Source organism: Phaenicophaeus curvirostris, chromosome 1 (genome assembly GCF_032191515.1).
Source record: "Phaenicophaeus curvirostris isolate KB17595 chromosome 1, BPBGC_Pcur_1.0, whole genome shotgun sequence".
In the NCBI taxonomy this organism is placed as follows: domain Eukaryota; kingdom Metazoa; phylum Chordata; class Aves; order Cuculiformes; family Cuculidae; genus Phaenicophaeus; species Phaenicophaeus curvirostris.
Window position 1 is genome coordinate 86,538,286 of NC_091392.1, and position 20,380 is coordinate 86,558,665.

General features: G+C 47.8%; 1 long non-coding RNA gene and 1 other non-coding gene across 2 annotated transcripts; both read left to right on the top strand.

The window, feature by feature from the left end:
- Positions 1–9,947: 9,947 nt before the first annotated feature.
- On the top strand, positions 9,948–14,414 carry LOC138716725 (uncharacterized). Its single transcript, XR_011336716.1, has 3 exons — positions 9,948–10,034; positions 11,389–11,469; positions 14,240–14,414. It is a non-coding gene; the product is annotated as an uncharacterized lncRNA (long non-coding RNA).
- A 5,883-nt stretch (positions 14,415–20,297) lies between these two features.
- TRNAL-CAG (transfer RNA leucine (anticodon CAG)) lies at positions 20,298–20,380 on the top strand. The gene has a single exon. It is a non-coding gene; the product is annotated as a tRNA-Leu (tRNA).

The window sequence follows — 20,380 nt, forward strand, 5'->3', positions numbered from 1 at the left end:
AGTGTGTGAAGGTTTTCCAGGTGCTGCTGACTTTAAACAGAAGGTGAATGTGCCTCACTGACTCCAGTGAAGTTGGTACCATGATCTGTATCCATGCAGGTACGTTGAAGCAATGTGGTATAGCCAGCCCATGAAGGGAGCTTTCAGCAGAGCTGGGAGAAAAATCAGGCGTTTCCATTCCTTCCTTCAGTTAGATTACATATTTCTTTTGCTGTATGCTTTGTAAGTAGCTACTCACTCAGGCTTTCAGGAGGAAAAATGTGATGGGGCTGTGAAAAAGAAAACTTGAGGCTTAGGTTATTCTATGTCTTTCAGGCATGTATTGCTACAAATTTTCTCTCTATTGCCGTGCAGCTCCCTGCGTCACTTCTTGTGAGTTAAACGGTCTTCAAGTTTCATGTCACTTTGCTTTAAAAGGAAATTATCTTTTACGCTGTATGGGGAAAGAATCTGCAGAAAGAAAAAGCCTTTGGATTAAAAAAAAGCTCCCCTCCTTAGCAAACACTGCTATTTGTCACCCTCTTGGAAATTTGTAAACTCTTTTCTCTGTATTTATCTAACTTTACTATTTTTGGATTTGCCATAGCTGTCTGCGCCAAGACGTGTGTTTGGAGGGGAGAGAGTCTGTGCTGCTTGGCTATTTTTGGCCAGTGTATCAGTCATTAGCAGCAGTGTGGGTACCACAGGAAGGTGCAGAAGAGAGTCCTGATGTCCTCATCCCTCTGCCTCCTCTTCCTCCTCAGGGAGCAGTGCTGTCCTGCCTGCCAACCCACAGCAGCTCAGCGGTCCCCGGCTGAGATGGCCTGTGTAGATGCTACTGGAAGTGCAGAGTACTGGATGAGAGTGGAGACAGGGGCCAGATCAGATGGCACAATTGGCTGCAGTGGCAATATCTGGGCTTCTCCTCACCCCAGCTCTCTTGTCACTGCAGGAAGGCTCGTTGTGGCAGCAGGAGGTCTGCAGAATTTTACCTCCCATGGGCATGGCAGAACCGTGATGGTCCATAGAAGAAGGCAGTTTCCAACTCTGCTTTTCCCAGAGCTGCCCAGGTGACTCTCAGACAGCCATCTTCAATGTGGGAAAGAGCAGCACAGGACAAATGCAGCCACCACGCACAGAAAAGAAGGGGCTGCATCAACCCACACCCCTCCACAGGGAGGTGCAAGTGTATACATGTTGTGTGTATACATGTGTTTGTATGTACCTTAATAGCCTACAGCTTACAAGACAATTATAATTTTATTATTATTGTCTTGCCAGGGGTGTTTCCAAAACAGCTCCAGCTGTGACTAACCTGGTCTGCCCTATGCTGTGGCAGGCAGTGGGCGGCATGGGGAAAGAAGGTGCTGCCACCATGAGAACGTCACCTCCAGCCCTTCATTCACAACTGGGGACACCCCAGCAGCACGTGAACAGATTCCCCCGTATCTCCTAAACAGCATCAGTGCATGTTTACTTCTGAGATTGGGGATGAATCCCAGCACCAGGCAGCAATTCACTCCCATCCTCCCAGGCAGTAATGCCACAACAAGGAGTGGCCGCTGTGGCTCTCCTGTGCCTTCAACAGAAAGATCTGTCCTGCCCCAATCAGAGTCCTGGTCAAAGACACTGTACGTGTGCTAATCACACACAATGCTCTTCCTGATTTCTTGGAGGCTTGTGGGAGCAATTCTTTTCAGCTGTGGAGTTTTGATTAGGGTTTGTATTCCAGTAGCCAGGAGGTCAAAGTGTCTGCATAGATCGCAACCTGGACATCTGCATCCTATTACACAGCAGGGTGATTATTTTTCAACATTCTCTACGTCTTCTAGCACTGACAGTCATGATTAAAGCCTGGAGTGGATTCCTGAGTAACGTTTCAACTTCCTTTACTTTTGCATCCTGACCGTAAACAGGAGAAGAGGGCTTTCCTTGGGCACTGGGTCAGGAAGCCCATGTGCCTTATGGTGATACTGATGTACTGATGAAAGCCCGGAGATGTCAACTGGTACAAAGCAGCTGAGCAAACCTGCCAAGGGGTGCCAACAATAGCAGGATGTCACTGCAGCTTGCAGGGAGGATGTTTCCATTCATTGATTTGGCTTTCATGCCAAAAGCTGTCCACTGGTACAAGGAATAAAGCCAGTGTCTCCAGGAAGTGACCATGAGCAGATCCTGGTGGCTCAGATCCACAGAGCAAGAGCAGCAAGAGGAGGAGATATGCAAGGTGAACTCTGGGCAGGGCACCTCTGGGCAGCCCCATTCACATCTGTCATGGAGTCTGGATCTCCTGTGGCAAGGGGGCTCCATAAGCCTTCTTGTTGGAGACTGGGACTTGATCTTTCTCTTTCCTGGAGGAGCAAGAGGAGATTGGATGAGGAGATCAAGGCGCCAAGAGGAAAAGGATGAGTAGGGTCAAGTATATAGCAAGAGGCTGAAGCTGCCAAGCAAGTACTCCAGGCAGGAGATAGCCTCAAAATTTCCCTATCGAGTAAGGATTTTCCTTTCTCTCCTCATTATACAAGGAGGCATTAATGACCCCATATTTCTGGGCTGTTGATTTTGGGACCGTGCAGGTCAGAATTTAATATTCAAAAACCTTCTTTCACCATAATTTTTGCTGCAAGGTTTTGTAAAGCAGCCAAAGGCAGGAAACTCTATAAATAAGTGCAACTGTTCTGGGTGGGTCCCGGCACTGAAAGCAACTGCTGTCTCTGGTCTGGATCTGGCCAGCAATGAAGGAGGAGGCTGGACATGTCTAGCCACTCACCCCTTCCCTTGGGAAAAGGGGCCGTGGCACACGCCTGTGTGTACAGCCTGCACAGCAGCTCCTGACCGCTCTTCCTCACCATGTGTCTCTGCAGAGTGCCCTCTCCCTCCCTGTCTGCTTGCTATTTCTCTGCCTCGACCTGTCTATCTGTCTCTCTCTTCCTGGGCATTTGCAGATGTCCTGTCCCTGTGCAACTGTCTGCACATGCACCACATTTGCAGGTCTCTGTTAGCCCCAGTGTGTGTGTTGCTCTTAAATGCTCGGATTACATGCACGTCTATGTGCGTCTGTATTTTTCAGCTTGGTTACGCTTGTGTGCCTCTCCCTGTGTCTGCCTTCCAGCACCTGCCTGCATCTCTGCTTGCGTTTGTACATCTCCCTCTGTAGGCTCTTTTTATTGCGGTAAACAGGACAGACACACGCATCCAAGCTGTGTGCGCATAAATCAGCTGAAATTGTGGCAGCCAAGAGCAGAGGTGGAAGGATGAGGAGAAGGAGGGGCCAAGCAAAGGGGAGCGAAAGAGCTATTGGAAAAGGCCTTGAGGACAGACTACATGGGTGACAGCCTGCCTTCCTGCTGCCTATGTGCTGCTCTCATGGAAAAGATCTTGAGATAAACCTACTTGTTAAGATAATGACTGGGTTCCCTGTGTGCTGTGGAGCTGCAAGCCACTGAGCTGGAGAAGCGCAGCAGCTCTCCTCATTCACCATCACAAGGTTGAGAGTGTCCCAAGGTGGCATGTCAGAGGCTGTCCCTGCTGCTTTCTCTGAGGGTAATGGAGGTCTAGGTTAAGGGGCACAGATGCACACCAGAGCTCTATTAAAAAGGGAAGGGCTCCGGGAGTTTGGAAGAAGCAGGTGCAGAGCAACAATACTCCAGTTTCAGAAAAATGTGGGATGATCAATTAAGGCTGTTTAAAATAAGAGTAGTATTACTTCCCCCTTTCCCGCTGAGAAAGAGTAGCTGAGACTGTATGACCTAGCTTGTAAATACCTCTGCAGAGCCTTGGTTAAAACTTCATCCCCCTTGCAATAATGCCAATGTCACTCCATGTGCCAGCTGAATTGCCAGTCCACATCAGGGGGCTTCCTCACCTTGCCTGCCTGTGTGGTGGGAGGATAAGGAGGAAGGATGCTGCAATAAAGGCACAGAGTGTCTGAGGATGCAAAAGGGCTAGCAAAAGGCAGAGGAGAGGGTCTGCAGGCAGGTTGGAGAACAGAGAGGACCCTGATGAGTTGAATCAGAGGATGCTGAGAGGCCAGGTAAGAAACCTGGGGAGTAGGAAAGCCCAGGAATGTTTCTGGACATGTAGCTGGGAGGAAGGATGGAGCAGGCTGGCTCCCACCTCCCCTGTGGCACATACCACACAAATGGTCAGAACCACCCTGGGGTGCTGCCAATGCCAACCATATTCACATGTGCAAGGAGGAAAGGCAGTGGCTGGACTCGGGTGAGAAGCAGGCATGGGGAGAGAGGAAGAGGCATAGAGGCAGGCAGAACCCTCAAAACAAGATAAAAATGAGTCAGCTGTACCAGCTAATGACTAGGGGGATGCCTGGAAGATGTCAACGCTTCCATCTCACTTTCTGGAAAATACCCATGCTCGTGCAAGTTCCCCAATGGAAAACTACTGCAGTAGGAGTCACAAACGTGGCCACACACCAGGCAGATGGGGGTAGTGGTGAGGCTGGCTGCTGCTCAGAACTGGCAATGCCAGACCCAGTGTGTCCTGGGCAAGTCCCTCCCTGCATGGCTTTCCAGGCATCACTTGGCCGGCGCAGCTGGGGCAAGCTACCCAGAGCAGCAAGCCCCTCTGCTCTGCTATTTCTAGATGGACATCTGCCTCCCCAGCTGCTACATCCCACCTTCCCCACAGGGATGCCCACCTGCAGCCAGCCTGTGAGGTTCACCAGGATTGGCTTTTTTTTGTTGTGTCTGGTCCCTCCACGCACCCCCACAGCACTCCTGATGCTCATGGGGATTCAGCAAAAGCAGTGAAGCCACAAAGAGACCTTTGCAGCAGTGCCTGGCTCCCCTCCCACCAGCTCGAGGAGACCTGTCCCAGGCTCCTGCTCACACTGGACATATCAGCTGGTGGGCAGCTTCAGTTTTCAGCTTATTTCTGGCCTTTCTTCTCATATGACTAGCAGTTAATTTAAGAGACATAAAAAAAAAATCAGTGAGGCCAAGGCTAAAGGTCAAGAGAGGGATGCCTGCAGCTGTGCGTGCTCTCAGGTGCAACAGCAAGAAGGACATCTCCACTGTCCGCAGCGGAAGGCAAAAGAAAATCTCACTACTTTTCTTACCCTCAAGCAATCATTTAACTCCCTGTGCTTTCCGTTGTTTCTTGCTAGCTAATTAAATTTCCGCAGATGACTGTGTTTCAGGGCAGAAGGCGGGTGTGGGGGATGTGGAGGTCACCGAGCCTTTAGCCAGCCACGGGGAAGGAGTGCATGCGTACCCTTATGCTCCCCACGTCCAGACTCCAGTCCTGGCTGTTTCATACAGCGGGATGGAGACATAACCAAGGGCACGTTGCAATCTCCATTAAAGGTTAGGAGATAAGCAGCCCTCCCTTAATGAGAACAATGATATACCTGGCAAGACAATACCTTTCATGGAGAACAACAGACTCTTTCAGGCTGGGAGCAGTCATGGGACAGAGAGAACCACCAGCAGCCATAGGAAGCTGCCAGGGGCTATGGGGCTGCCCCATTAGTTCTATGCTCTTGGGGCAGCCCCACATCAGCTGCTGTTGGGAAGCCCCAGGATGCCCCGTATTGGATTCCACCAGCAATTGCAGCACAAAAGCAGTTCTAGCGGACTACAGCTTTGCTAAAACTTGGTTTTTCAGGGAGATTGATGTGGGAACGGCAGCTCTCCAGTGCTGAGAGAAAAGCTGCATTTCTGTCTCCGGTATCTGCTGAGGCAAGCTCATCCCAGAGGGAAAAGGGCAGCGTTACCACTGCCTGCCACCTGGGAGGCGAAGTCCTTGCTGAAAGGAGCCAAATCTTTACTGTGTATGTCTAGAGGCACTGAATTATTAAGGAGAAGAGGTCTCTTAAGGCTGGGAGTGGAGCAGAGAGCTTTACAGATGGCTGGTATTAAGTGTAATGGACCTCTGATGGAAAATCACCTGATTGCTGCAGGATGGTTTCTCATCTGTGGAGCAATACAAAGCAGCCAGAGTGAGTGTGATACCTATCACCATCACCCCAGGGAATTACCCCCAGGGTTTTGGGTAGTCTAGTGCTGCTTTTGGGAGCATTACAGTGAACTTGTAAAGGGGAGATACCTGCTCTGAGAATATATCTACAAGTTAGCCTTTGTTTTGCTGGATGAGCCCAAGACCCCTTTTCTCTGTCTCACCAGAGCAGGGAAACAGGCATTGCTAGCCTACAAAGAAAAAGCACACTGGGTAAGGCCAACAAGTGACACTCAGTATGGAGTCACGGGGAGACATGAGAGGGGTGGGTCTTACACACTGCAGATGTCCAAGCAGGTACCGCACACAGAGCCTGAGGCTTAGCATCTCCGACTGGCTGGGACAGATGCGTACAGCATTTGTTCTGTTAAACTTGGTCTGTTTGTTAAGCAACGAGGAAACTCTCAGATACCCTGGAATGAGATTTCTTCCCGCTCTCCCACTTCCATGTGATTAAGGTCATGTAAGAGCTGGCCGTTGTTTCCAAGCCTCTGGAATTTACCAAAATTAGGCTGGATTTGTGTAAACTGACTTCCTGAGACCTCAGGCACTTTCTGCTTCGAACACCAGGCCAAAAACAACATAGCAGTGCTTGCTTTCCCAAATTTTGGCATGACTCCTTTAGTCCCACATGGAGACACAAGTTACAAAACTCATTGATTTTGAAATCTTGAAGGTCAAATATTTTGGCTTTTTCAAGTCTGCTCAAGCAGAACATCACTACGACACCGAGTACGGGAAAATTTTGGAAGTCAATGCTGCAAAGACACATCATCTTCTGGTTGCTAACACTGGCACCAGGTGATCCTTTGCTATTAAATGGCATCCTGATGTCAAAGGTGTCTCACCTAACATCGAGCAGTTGTGGGAGTTATTGCTACTTATTATGGGGATCATTTTTAGGGACTTGAAGAGTAGGAAAGAGCAGTATAGCTGATTGCCGTGCTGCACTGGGACAAGAAAGCCTTTGTTCCAGGACCTCATAATCAAATATAAGAACAACAAGAAAGATCTAATAACCAGGGTGGAGAGGAAGTCAAGGGCTGGAGGAAAGCGTGATATGTACCAGAGCTTCAGAGACTGAAGCTTTCTATTCCTAATTAATGGACTCGCATGTCTTGTTTTCTGCTTTAACCACCATATTAGCCTTTTAAATATAGAAGGCTCCTTTCTGGCTATTTACACAGGCATCCCAGCACCACCATCCATCTCAACTATGTTGCCACAGGTTGTATTTTCAGAACCACTTGATGGGTGGATTAATGGCTGCCTTTTTATCACCAACTCCTTGGCTTTTTTTTTGAGGAGGGAAGAGGGGAAGTGGTAATAAAAAAATATATCTGAGGATTACAAGTGTCGTGAAGGTGATGACAAAAAAGCTAAGATTTTTTTTTTTTTTTTGAGGAACCTGTAAAGTTTTTGTTTACTGCTTAGTTTGAGAAAAGTGAGCCTTGTAGGCTCATTTTTCACATTTTTCACACTTTCTTCCCTCCCACAACCCAGGTCTGGAAAGATACTTTATTATTTCATTGAAAATGTGGTGGTTTTCATAAGAACATAGCTCCAAGCTCTGGAGCTTTACTGGAGTAACTACTGTGAGCACTTGTCAGTGCTGCCCAGTGCATCCACCTGCATGGAAATCTTGAGATTTCAATCACATTTAAGATGAAGAGCAAGGTCTCTCATCTTCTCTTTAGGGCTTTAAGAAGAAATATTTAATATGAAAACCACAGAAGTGATTTACAAAGAATTGTGGTTGTTGATACAGATTTAATGTAAAAAACAGTACAAACTGAAATGGTTTGTTTTGGTTGTTCTTTTTTTTAAAAAAAAGGTCACTATCAAGAGGGAAACTACCCAGATTTTGATGTTTCCCCTGTAGGTAACACAAGCAAACCTCAGTGGGATGCAGAGGGTGGTCTGGATGCAGACTGAGGGAAAACCAGCAAATGGTATGCATGGTGCTAGAGCTGGGAATAAGAGGGGGGGAAGAGGCATTACTTGCTCTCTCTATCACCCTGCATAGCTGCAGCAAAGCAGTGCTTCAATCAGAAATCTCCCATCCAAGCTGATGTTTCTCATAGTGGAAATCCATCCTCCCCAAAGGACAGGGAGGGATTATTTTAACCTCTCGTTCAGAGCCAAGTCTCCAGCCTTGCTGCAACAGGCAGCACGCTGATCTGATGCTGTTACTGCTGCAGCACAGTTCCAGCCCTTGCTCCTGGTCCCACCCAGTCCGTGACCATACCGATTTGACTACAGCCAGTGTTCCTGCTGCGGACAGATCTGAGATGGCCCCTTGCATTTTGCATATACGCGCTCCAACCAGAATGACTCAGCCTCACTGTGGCTTGTCAACGCTTGTTATTCTTCAGAAAACCAGGGTGTCACGGGTCATTTGGTCACACCAGTGTGAGGACAAACACTTTGGGCTCCCTGCAGCTGGCTCATCTGTGTAGACCGTACTCACCCCACTGGCCACAACGGGGCCATGCTCATCCTCTGCAGTCCCCATACCTGCGGTTGGAAGCACTAGGCTGTGACATGGGGACATGGCTGCCTCGTGGGACAGGAGATGTGTGTACAGGGGGCTCACCAGCACACTCGCAAGAGGTCTCCATCTCCCTGCCACAACAAGGGAACATGATTTTTATTGCGAGTCCTTTGAGTGGAGAGCACCTATAGGGGCCAGGTCCCGCTGACATTGTATTTTCCACACCCCAGACAGAGCTGGCTGCTGTGTGCTACTAAGGTGTGTTGGAGGAGAAGTATCTGTAGCTGGGGTCACCCCTAACCAGCTGCACCCAGGGGCTGCTGCAGATTTGAGGGCTGATGGAGAGGGATTGCTGACAGGGCCCACTGCAGGGGAGCAGCAGCCCAGGGACCGTCCCCAGGGCTGAGCCAAGCTGTGTTGAGTGCCAGCAGGGAGTCACACCAACAGCCTGCCGCTCTTTGCACTCCAGTTGCCCATGCCAGGCAGCGCTGCCTTTAAAAGTCACTCACTCAGGGCTGGGCTGGCTTGCTTACACAGGGTATGCCCTTGCTCAGCAATTAATTTAGATACAACTAATATTTGCATGTTAATTACTATGCCTAATTAACGTCATGTGTGGTGTAAAGGGTGAGTACTTTTCCCTTACTCTGAAATAACTCCATTTATGGACAAGGTCTTTGAAACAGATGAGGTTCAGCTCAGACACCAAGGTACTGCCTATGGTTTTCACACAACATCATCCTCACTTGTTGGACTGCTATCTGGGATTAGGGGGGCCCAGGGGCACCCCAAATCTGAGCAGGAGAGCAATTGCACTGTGATAAGTTACACAGGTTCCTCCCCACACCAGCTACCCTCATACATGGACTTTCCTTTGGGCTGGCACACCACCAGCTGCCTCCCTGAGCTGCTATCTGGGCAAGTGGGAAGGAATTTGGACCGGGTGGATCTGATTACCAGAGCACAGTGCTGCTTTTAAGGAGGCACATGCTGCTAATGCGGCGCTGGCAAGCTGGAAGTGTGGTATTAGGACTAGTGATTCCATCCAAATTGCCTGGCTGCATCTGGACCCCATGCTGGCTGAGGATGCCTTGCTCCCAGCAAAGGGGGCTGCAGTGCTCAGCAACTTAAAGCCTGAAGCTCAGTCTGGGGAAGGGGGGCGAGGGGAAGCAACAAATGGCACCCCAGCTCATCTGTGGGTTTAAAAGATCTTCCGGAGATCAGGAACAGGAAGGAGCTGTGTAAAAGGCTGCTGAGAAATATTTAAATATTTCAGTTTCCAGCATAACTTGAGTCATTTGGAATGGAAAGTTTCCATTGCCCAATAAATCCAGCACAGTCGTTTAAAAGGAGGAGAGAAAAAAAAAAAAGACAAAGGACATCTTTTCGTGTTGGCTTGAGGAACATAACAGTGCAGTGGAGGCATTGACGCGCACCACCCACCAGCAGGTACATGATGTTCTTGGCCCAGGCTGGCGCTGAGGAGGAGCAAGGGGCAGTGGGTACGTTTGCTGCCCAGGAAACGCCTGCTTGCTCATGCCGGCATGGTTAATGCAGAGGAAAATGCATGCTTGGATCAGAGCAGGTGAGAAAAAAAAAATCTATGCACCTTTGGATAACATAAAAATGCATGTGAGTCTTTTCAGGAGATTTTGTGGAGCTGCCCAAGTGTGAAACAATGTTCTGCCTTGTCTGACCGTGAGGCAGGTGCGGACATGCTCAGCTGTGACTTCTGCCCGGGGAAGGCAGGTTTTACTTTAGGCTGTTACCTACTGCCTTGGCAGGGATGGCTCTGGTGCTGGATTACCCTGAATCCAGGAAGCCTCTGCTTAAAGCTCAGGTAGTGAGATGGAGGATCAGCTCTATCTGCCCCAGATCCTTCAGCCACTCCCTACAAGCAGAGATTGTTCCTAACATTATGATTTCCAGAGGCCAACTGTACTCAGGGCTGCATCAAAAGAAGCATAAACATCAGGTTGAGGGCGGGGATTCTGCCCCTCTATTCCACTCTTGTGAGACCCAACCTGGAGTACTGTGTCCAGTTCTGCAATCCTCAACATAAGAAGAATATGGAACTGTTGGAACAGCTCCAGAGGAGGGCTACAGGGATGATCAGAGGGCTGGAGCACCTCTGCTGTGAGGACAGGCTGAGAGCTGGGGTTGTTCAGCCTGGAGAAGAGAAGGCTCCAAGGAGACCTTATAGCAGCCTTCCAGTACTGAAGGGGCTATAAGAAAGCTGTGGAGGGATTTTTGACAAGGGCCTGGAGTGATAGGACAAGGTGGAATGGCTATAAATTGGAGGGGGGAAGGTTTAGATTAAACATTAGGAAGGAATTCTTCACAATGAGAGCCATGAGGCACTGGCCCTGGTTTCCCAGGGAAGCTGCGGCTGTCCCATTCCTGGAGGTGTTCAAGGCCAGGTTGGATGAGGTTATGAGCAGTCTGGTCTAGGGGGAGGTGTCCCTGCCCATGGTTGGAAGTGGATGGGCTTTAAGGTCCCTTCCAACACAAACCATTCTATGATTCATTCTATGTTCCCTAGATAGGGGGGTTAGGGGAGGCGGGGAAGAGGGAAGAAGAAGGTTCACGTGTGCACGGATTGCTCTTTTCAAGTAGACCTCGGCCACTCCGGTGGCTCCCTGGGGCGGGATCCGGGGACAGAAGATGCCCTGGTGCTTCTCCACGATGTCGGGGCTGCACTGCACCCCAGCGGCCGCCTGTGGAGGCGACCCCGGGACCGGGCATGGCGAGAGGACTCTGCATCCCTTGGAGCATCCTCATGGGCCTTCCAGCAGTTGCCTTTCTGTGCGCCACTGTCCCTCTCTCGTCTTGCAGAAAGCCTTTTCGGTATTAAACTCCACGAAGTGCCTGAAAGCTTCCCCTGTTGCCCTGCCTCCCCTCTGTCCTAGCCTCTCTCCAGCAATCCAATCTCTCTGCAGCCAGAGGAAGAACCAGAACCACAGGCACAAGGTCTGGAGGGCTGGAGGATGCTCCTAGCAGAAAAAGGCACGTGTACAAAAGTAAGTAAATGGAGCAGGACCCTTGACAGTACCTTCTTCCCCACCACCCAAGAAACACGGAGGGCAGCGGAGAACAAAACAGCAGTAACCTGAAGTCCCACCAGCTCCTTCTCCCCGTTGCTCATGGTTCTTCAAGGGGAAGAGGTAAAAAGATTGCACTGCGGCACTCTGGAGGGTGGCTGGAGCACCTCTGCTGTGAGGACAGGCTGAGAGAGTTGGGGTTATTCAGCCTGGAGAAGAGAAGGCTCCGAGAAGACCTTATAGTGACCTTCAGGTACTGAAAGGGGCTACAGGAAAGCTGTGGAGGGACTTTTTACAAGGGCTTGGAATGATAGGACAAGGCAGAAAGTCTATAGATTGGAGGGGGTAAGGTTTAGATTAGACATTAGGAAGAAATTCTTCACAATGAGAGTGGTGAGGCACTGGCCCTGGTTGCCCAGGGAAGCTGTCCTGGAGGTGTTGAAGGCCAGGTTAATATATAAAATATATATACACAATATAAATATAGGATATAATTATATATTTATATTATATAAAAATTATATTATAGAATTTATATAAATAATAAAAATAATAAATTACATAAAATTTATATATATAAATTTATAATTTATAATATAATTATATAAGCAGGCACTCACAGCATGTAGGGCATCAGACAGACGACCTACCTGTCCCCTCCCCTGCTTGCACGCATCAGGAGCGGAGGAAGGGGAGAGCAGCAAGAAGGGCTCTTCCTGGAAGAACAGAGGGCAGCGCTTGAACTGTGGGAGCTGTAGACCTGATGTCACACTGATGGACACCAGAGCACTCAGCTGCTGGCAGCAGGGCTGGAATGGTCCCGTGATGGGGGAGAAATAAATACAAGGAGGTCCCCCTCCACCTGGAGATGCAGCGCAAAAATTGCCCCAAAACAGGGCAGTGGTTTTGTGGTACTGAGAACCAGGCAGCTCCTGGTGGAGCTCTCACTTGAGTTGGCCACATCACGTAGCAGAAGAGGGGCAGAGAAATATTGCTTCCTTGCAGCAGGTAAGCGCAATAGCATCTACAGTGTTTCCGGGCAGATAGCGACAGAGGTCCAGATACTGTTATAGCTTTTTGCCCAGGCTGAAGAAACAGTTACTGCAAATACTGTTATTTCTGGTCCATCTGGGAAATACCATCCTTGCAGTCACTCCTGGCTGGTTGCGGGACCACGATTAAAACAGAGGCCAGTGCAGCAGTACATAAAATGCTCTCCTCATGAAAATCTTGTATTTACAGCCAGAAACTATTGAAACTAATGAAGGCTATTTACATCCAAGGCACAAGGAATGTTGCAGATAAAGAACTGCAGTTTGACAAAAGGTGGCTCTATAATCACCAAGGAGGGAAACCATACCATTAACAATAAGACATAACAACAGAGAGAAAATCATCACAGCATCACTAGGAGCAGCAGCAGCATTTTTGCTTATAGGACGAGCTGTACAGTCGCAGATGATTCCTCAGCTCAGCACACACTAAGGCGTCAGGCCAGAAGGATGGGAGAGCAAGGTCCAGGTCTGCCTCTCACCCTCTGCTGCATCACTTCGGATAAGCCACTGGCCATCTTTACGCTTCGTGTGCTGATTCAAGTAAGGAGAAGTTTTGAATACGCAACACTTCAGTCATGCCTCCCATCCCCCTCCCAAAATGATGCACAGTACTACCTGTGCCAAATGGCTGTGCTCAGAAGGAGAAACTACAGCTCCGTCACCTTAAAAGTCCTACTAAATGCAGCTCAATTCTTACCCAGTCTTTGCAGGCTTTCAGAGGTGGGCTGAGGCTTATGGTGTCTTCATGCCATGCCCAAGCCAGACGGAGGTAATATCTGAGGATGCTTTTAGGGACGTTGTGGTGACAAAATGAGGGGAAATGGAAGGAAGAAGAAGGGGAGATCAGATGATTTTAATGGTTATCTTCTTTCAAAGCACTACCATATGCCTTATATTGATAGTGTTTCAAATGACACTTCAGCACCTGCATTTAATTTGACCAGGATTTTGTTATAAGGCTTTTCTGGCTCCTAAGAGCAGACAGCTGAAAACCAAAATCAATTAAAGTTAATTTTGAATTGCAGCCTCTTATAGAGGCTCTTATAGAGGCTGCAATAAGTCAATCTTTAGTTTGAACAGTTGCCCAGTGTACATAGGTAAGAACCATTGCATTGTTCGCCCATACCTTTGTTGTCAGTATCACAAGACCCTTGCTGGACTGACATTAGTGTTTCTGTCTATTAAGCCACAGAATCTGGCACACATTCTAGTTTTCCTTTATTATTTTCCTTTATTATTGGTCACAGACCAGGCCAGTCTCTCTGTGAACCAAGAAAAGGTTGCACCTGTTCATGCCTCCAAGTTTTGTGCAAAATTTCAGTGAAAGCTTAGCACAGCAAGTTCATGGGTACCTGACCAGCCTCACAAAGAGCTATGTTTGCTGTGCCCTGGATACAGGGTAAAGCAGAAATGTGTATTAAGGTTCCTCCAGACTGCTCCCACGGTGGTGCTTTAGGCTGTATTTTAATTACTGAGTATTGTTAAAAATTTCTATTTGGTTTTTGAGATGTTTCCTGTTCAGAAAAACGCACCTGGACCCCAGTGCCCTCCTATTCACTAACCATGTGTTATATAGAGCTCAGTAAGCAGACATTAGGTTTGGATGCTAGCATGTTTTTCATAAATTGCCTGTATTTTGGATCTAAACAGTGACTATTGAAGGATTGTTTTCTGTTTTCTTGTTTCGATTGTAGGCTGAAGGTTCAACGAGACGCAATTTGAGAACACCAAGAGCGGCCTTTGCTGTGGTTTCCCAAGTAAAAGGGGAAAGTTAAGTGCTGTAACACAAACAGGGATGTGGTCCTCCCCTTTGGTGTAAAAACTGCCCTTGTAAATCCTACCCAATGAAAGCAACCAGTTGCTACAGCTTCTCCATGCTGTGATCACGTTAATGACTTTGACCAGGCTGCCTGATGATGTTGCTGCCACCTCCACATCCCAACCTCTTTCACATCCCAACCCCCTTCTCATCCCATCCTCTGTCAGTCCAGCTTGCCACGTGGCTGTTGCATAGACAGCAGGCAAAGCAGAGATCACCTCAGGTTTTTGCTCTTGTTTTGGAGCCTTTTAACCACCCTTGAAGTACTTTTATTTGCCAGAAGCCTGGTGCCCTTATTTTTAGGTGTTGGTATCCCCTCTTCATAGGCCCCAATTCTGTGTGTGTCACGGGGTTTGACTTTATCAGCTTTGATGTCTCACCACTGTGCCTTAGACTGCCCTCTCTCAGTGCCTGGTGGAACATAATTGAAGCCATTTTCAGAAAAGTTCTACGTTGCAGCGGCTCCAAGAGGCATATTAAAGACTGAGTTCTCTCTGTCTGTGGGCTTTAGCAGGATCACAGCCTTCAAGAGCCTTTAATACATGAAAGAGCAGTGACTGGGCATAGGTTACCTTAGGTTACCTTATCTGACAAAGTCACCAGGGCAACAAGAATACAAGATTTGATGGGGTCAGTCTCCTCTCAGCAGTGCACTTTGCACTGTGCTTGCAAGGGAAGGTGCCTGCTGTTCCAGCTTGGTGTGTAGGCAGAGAGAGCTTGGGCTTTGCCACAAATACGTTGTCTGTGTTCCTACAGAGAGTGCTGGAGGAAAACACAGCCTAAGTTTCTCTGGGTAGTACCTACATTACGTAATGTATATCATATCCATATTGCCTATGATTGTCATCACTTATTAAAATCTTCAGCAAGACCTGAGATGCCTTTGCTGAGAGCAGCCTTTTTCATCAGCAGGGATGCTTTTGGGAGCATACAGTGCCACAGAGGGAGGAGATCATGGGGGTGCATAGCTGCTTTCACTCTGTAAAGCATTGGCTCAGACCACTGCTGCAGCCATGGTGGGCTTGGCCAGCCAGAGCAGGGTTTCTGCCCCTGCTTCATTCCCACCATTGCTGTAGGCTGAACAGAAAAGAATCCAAGTGCTGCCAAAAACCTCTGCCTCTTTAGCAGCTTCCCTGGTTCTTTGAGGGGCTAAGAGCTCACCCAAAGTCAACATACTGCATGGAGGTCCTGGGGGCAGTCCAGATTTCCAGTTTGTTCAATGGGAGCAGCAAGCATCTTCCATCCTGCTGCAAGATTAAAGAGCGTCACGGCTTGATTTATGCTTTCCAATTGTGCGAGTGCCCTTTCTCAGTTTCTGTCAGGCACCAGGAAGGGAAGACAGTCTGCTGCCATCTTTTTTTTTCAGTTCTACATGTTAGATGCAAGTTCCCTGAACCCATATACTAAGCATCTGGCACCTCCATCCCCTGCACACTGGCACTTCATCATCCCAAACCAGGGGACATTGTTAGCAATCTGCATGGCTGTAGCACTCATGCAGAGCAGGGTGTGAGTTTGTCATCTATCTGCTCCCCACCGACTGCCTTCTTATCACCCCATAAGTCATCTTGGGTGGCTGGAAGGGCTCTGACAACTTTTCAGATCAGGATCTCCTTCATTACTCTGAGATTTTGCTAGGGGTTTGCATCGTGTTAAGTTTCAGGAAGCACAATAAGACTGAAGATCTTTTTATGCCAGGCTCCTGCCCTGAAGTACTTAGTCTCTAGGGAATGGAAAGCAGACAAAGGAGAAGGAAGAGGGTACAATATCTGAGCAAAAGATCAAGCTGATGAGAGAATAAATTATTCACCAAGTGTATCTCCAGGAGAAGTAACAAAGGGAGAGCGGGAACAGAGCTTTCAATTGTCTTAGGTACAGTTTTAAAAAGATTATACACCCATTTTTATTTCCACTTTTTGGACGGCTTTTACTTCATTTGAGGCAGGACTCAGCCTAGCTACCATTTGTGAAAGTGAGTATATTTACATATTACCACTGGTGATGACAGGATATGCTTGTGATTATATGAGTTCACACATCTCCTCTGAACCTGGAGCTGCCTTGAGACAAAGCAGTTCTGTACAGATTTTGCCCCCTCATTTGTTTTAACTGTCCTCTGCCTAAGAGGAAAAAATAAGGACAGAGATTCCCGAGCTGCACTACTGCAGCCACTGTCTTAAAAACTTCCTGCCGCCCCTTACAATGCCCACGGAGAGAGCCGCAGAGGTCTTGGTTTGTTTCTGAAGCTGGTGGTAGCTGAGATCTCCCCATGAGACCTGCCTGTCCAATGGGCTCAGGGCAGAGACCTGAGCTGCTTTAACCCACAATAATATTTCTCTCTGGTGACAGAGATGTCAGAAATTCATCTGCATGTTGCATTTCCCAACCTGTCAACTTTTGTCTTATTGCTACTTTTAATACTCACCAAATCTGCTCAGAGGAACTCACAGAAGCCCTTCTAGCTGATCAGCTCACAGCAGGGCTCTTGCTGACTTTCGGAGGGTGTCTCCTGCCTCCAGACTGCTGGAGGGCTCATGGGACTCTGTGCTAAATGCACTGGAGAGGGAAGGAGCTGAGGAACAGCAGTTCAGCTCAAGGATCTGTGCCTCCAGCTCAGGGACAATGAGAATTGTGGCTAGAGGCAAGGACAACCCTCTCCCAGAAGTATTGTGCTTCAGCACATGCAGCTTTGGCGTCTGGCATCATTTACATCCCCTGGGATTTCCTTCCCTGTGCAAGCCCTCAATTCCTCATCTGGGAATCAAATCAGAATGAACCAAATCTGTGAGGGGCTGGTGGCTGTGGAGCTACCTTATATTTCAAAGTGGGTGTTAAAACCCTTTTGCTCAAAATTGAGCAGTGAATCAGCAAGAAAAGATCTTCCCCAGCTTAAGCCTGCACTTTCTCCCCTCTTTACTCCACAAGTAAAGGCAACTCTGCACTGTCACACAAAATTAAACTTTTGCTTTAGTCTCCAGTCTAATCTCTCCCTCCGCAATATGATCCTGAAGTTTAATCTGATTATGATCCTTCATATCACACTATAACAAATGGCCCCAGCTGCCAAGCTAAGCAGTTTAATGAGATACCATGTTGGCTATCAAACAAAAGGTGGAGGAGATACTGCAAACAAAGGAATTGCTTGCTCAGTCCCATCCCCAGGATGTGGGGCACAGGCTGCAAGGAAGTGCTCGTGCAACTTTGTTGTGCCTCTTGGACACCACCACACCTGGGAAAAGAAGAAAACCTGCCTTTCTGCAAGAGTTTTTACAGAGAACTATGCTTGACCAGGCAGGGTTGGTGGACCAGCAGCTCTGAAATACAAACATAATATTTGCTGTCCATGGGGGTCTGAACACAAGATACAGATAACGCAGTTTGCCTTTGTTCAGATATTATTACATCTGACCTAAACATAGCAGCATAAGATGTATCATATGGCGAATTAATATCATTGTTTGCTAATCCAAATGCAGTCAGATGTATTTCTTTTTCTTCCTGCCTAGATATGACCCACCCTTCCTCTTCAGAGCTGCAGCTATAATGTAATTCCCTCTCAGCAGCTAATGGCATTCATAAATTACATTCAAGACCTATTGTTCATTTAATCCTTTTTGCTGCTATTAGCTCAGGTCACTGATCTGTTGCCTCTCCAGTCTATGGCATTTTAATGACACAGCTAGAAAACAGCCAAACTCTTCAGCTTACTGGTAAAAAGCCAGATTTGTTTTACAAGGAGGGATGGTGTCTACCACTAACTCAAAAGGAACAAGTTGAGAAGAAACAGCCCAGAGCTAGTTGTCGACTGTCAGGGGAAGAGAGGAATGTGCTGAAACGGGCTCATTGAGCCCTGAGCTCAGGGCTCATGGAGATGATGAATCTGTTGGCTCAGAGCCTTGGGAATTTGGTTCACGTCCAAGACAACTGGACCATGGCAAGACTTTCAACCAGCCTAACCTGGTTTGACAAAAGAAATAATTGATGATAGTTACTCCTCCTTTGAAGTTGCAGTTATTGTTTAAAGGAACTTGGCCCCTGGGTGTTCTTTTCAGCACAGGGAATGTGCTGCATGGATTAGTACTTTCTATGTGACATGACATTACAGGAGATACTGATGAGATCCCATCTGGAACACTGCAAACCAACCTAGCTATCCACGCTGAGATGAATTACACATGGAAAAGGTGCAGAGCAGGACTGGAACAGAGGTTTCAACAGAGAAAAAAAGACCATAGAGTTTGGCATATCTAATCATGCTCAGCTAAATCCAAGGGAGCTCATTGTTACCCTTTTGATGGTTGCATGAACAGCAAACCCTTTGGAGAGAGAACAGCTGCTTAATCTGTATTGGTATAAACCAGACAACGCTGGTTGTGGAGACACTTCAGCTGAAAGTACAAAGAAAGCTCCTCATGATCTGTACGGGTCTGAAACAGTCTGCCTGACTGAGGAGCCGGGGCAAATCATCTAACTACCTTTGAAACAGCTCCTGGTTCATTTGGAGGAAAGGACTGGAAAGAGCAGTGGATGGATTGGGTGGCTGATGAGATCCTTCTCAGTAATATGTTCTTACCCTTTTAAAAGGTGATCATAGGAATTCACCACTTGATGTTGATTTCCTTAAAAATTCTTTCTTTTTTTTTGTGAGGAGGTTTTTTTATTTCCTTTGAGCTGTGCTTTCTTTTTGGTTCATTACCTGCATGGAACTGGACTTTCATAAGCTCTCTTGAATTAATAAAACGCCTTCCCTGGAAAGCATCACCTAGCCCCTTTGAGTTACAGCTTCTGTAACCTTGCCTCTCAGGTCCTCCAGCTGTGTCAGTGACAATATCATCACCAGAGGGGTTATGACCTGGCCTTTGCTGCTGGAGTAGTGCAGAAGCAGATTGGTCTAAGGCTGCCTGCAGTTGTGCCAAAAGGGGTTTGGCTGCTTGGGTTGCTGGATAACAAATGGTACCCATCTTCTCCAAGGCAAGAGCAGAAGCATGATGGGCCAGATGCAGCTGGGCCATGGGTGGGGATCGGGCTCTGGATCACCTTGTATGTAAAGCAGTGCTCCAGGCTGAAGGAGGCTTGATGCATATTTTTCTGAGCTGTTGGCCTGTGTAGCTGCCCGATTCCAAGAGTGGCTTCTCCAAGAAAGGAAACAAGAAGATATTTAGATTTTTAATCCAGTAAACTTTTGCAGCTGGTAATTACCACCACCCAGGGGAGCCTGAGAAGATGCCATTCTTTTCTCTAATTAGTACAAAGTCTTTAAATCTGATTAGTTCTTCCTTTGATGCATTTCCTTGTAATTTCTTTTCGTGAGAATGGTAAGGGTAAATTAGAGAATCTTTCCTGTTCAAAATACATTCCGCAGTCTCCACATGCCTGGTCTCTGGTAGCATCTGTGTGTTCCTCATCAGTCCTTCAGGAGATGCTTTCAAAGCCAGACTCTTACCCTGTCCTTTCTTTCAGATCAAAGACGTTGCTTGGAGCAGAACTAACAAATACCCGTGTCATGAGAAAAGCATCCTCCATTTCTTTGTACTGAAATAGCTTGGGTCAGAATAGGGTAAAATACATTTGCTACCCGGATCTGTTTAATTTTTTTTGAGACTGCACATCTTCCTTCAGCAGGATAGGTCAGACTCCAGAGAAGTCGAGGGCACTACACACCTCCGATGAGGATGGCAAAAGTTGGCCTGATTAGGGTGAGCTGGATGGCTTACTATATTTTGACCACTGGTGTAGTGTCACTGTCTTACGTGACACTGGATGTCCCTGCCCATGGCAGGGTGGTTGGAACCAGATGATCTTGAAGGTCCCTTCCAACGCTATTCTATGATCCTATTCTATGATTGCAAGAGCCTCAGATAAGAGCTCAGGAGGGGGGTACGGAATGGTAATAAAAAAAGATACTCACTATCAAAAGTGGGATGTCCTCAGCAGTCAGGATGGCCGAGCGGTCTAAGGCGCTGCGTTCAGGTCGCAGTCTCCCCTGGAGGCGTGGGTTCGAATCCCACTCCTGACA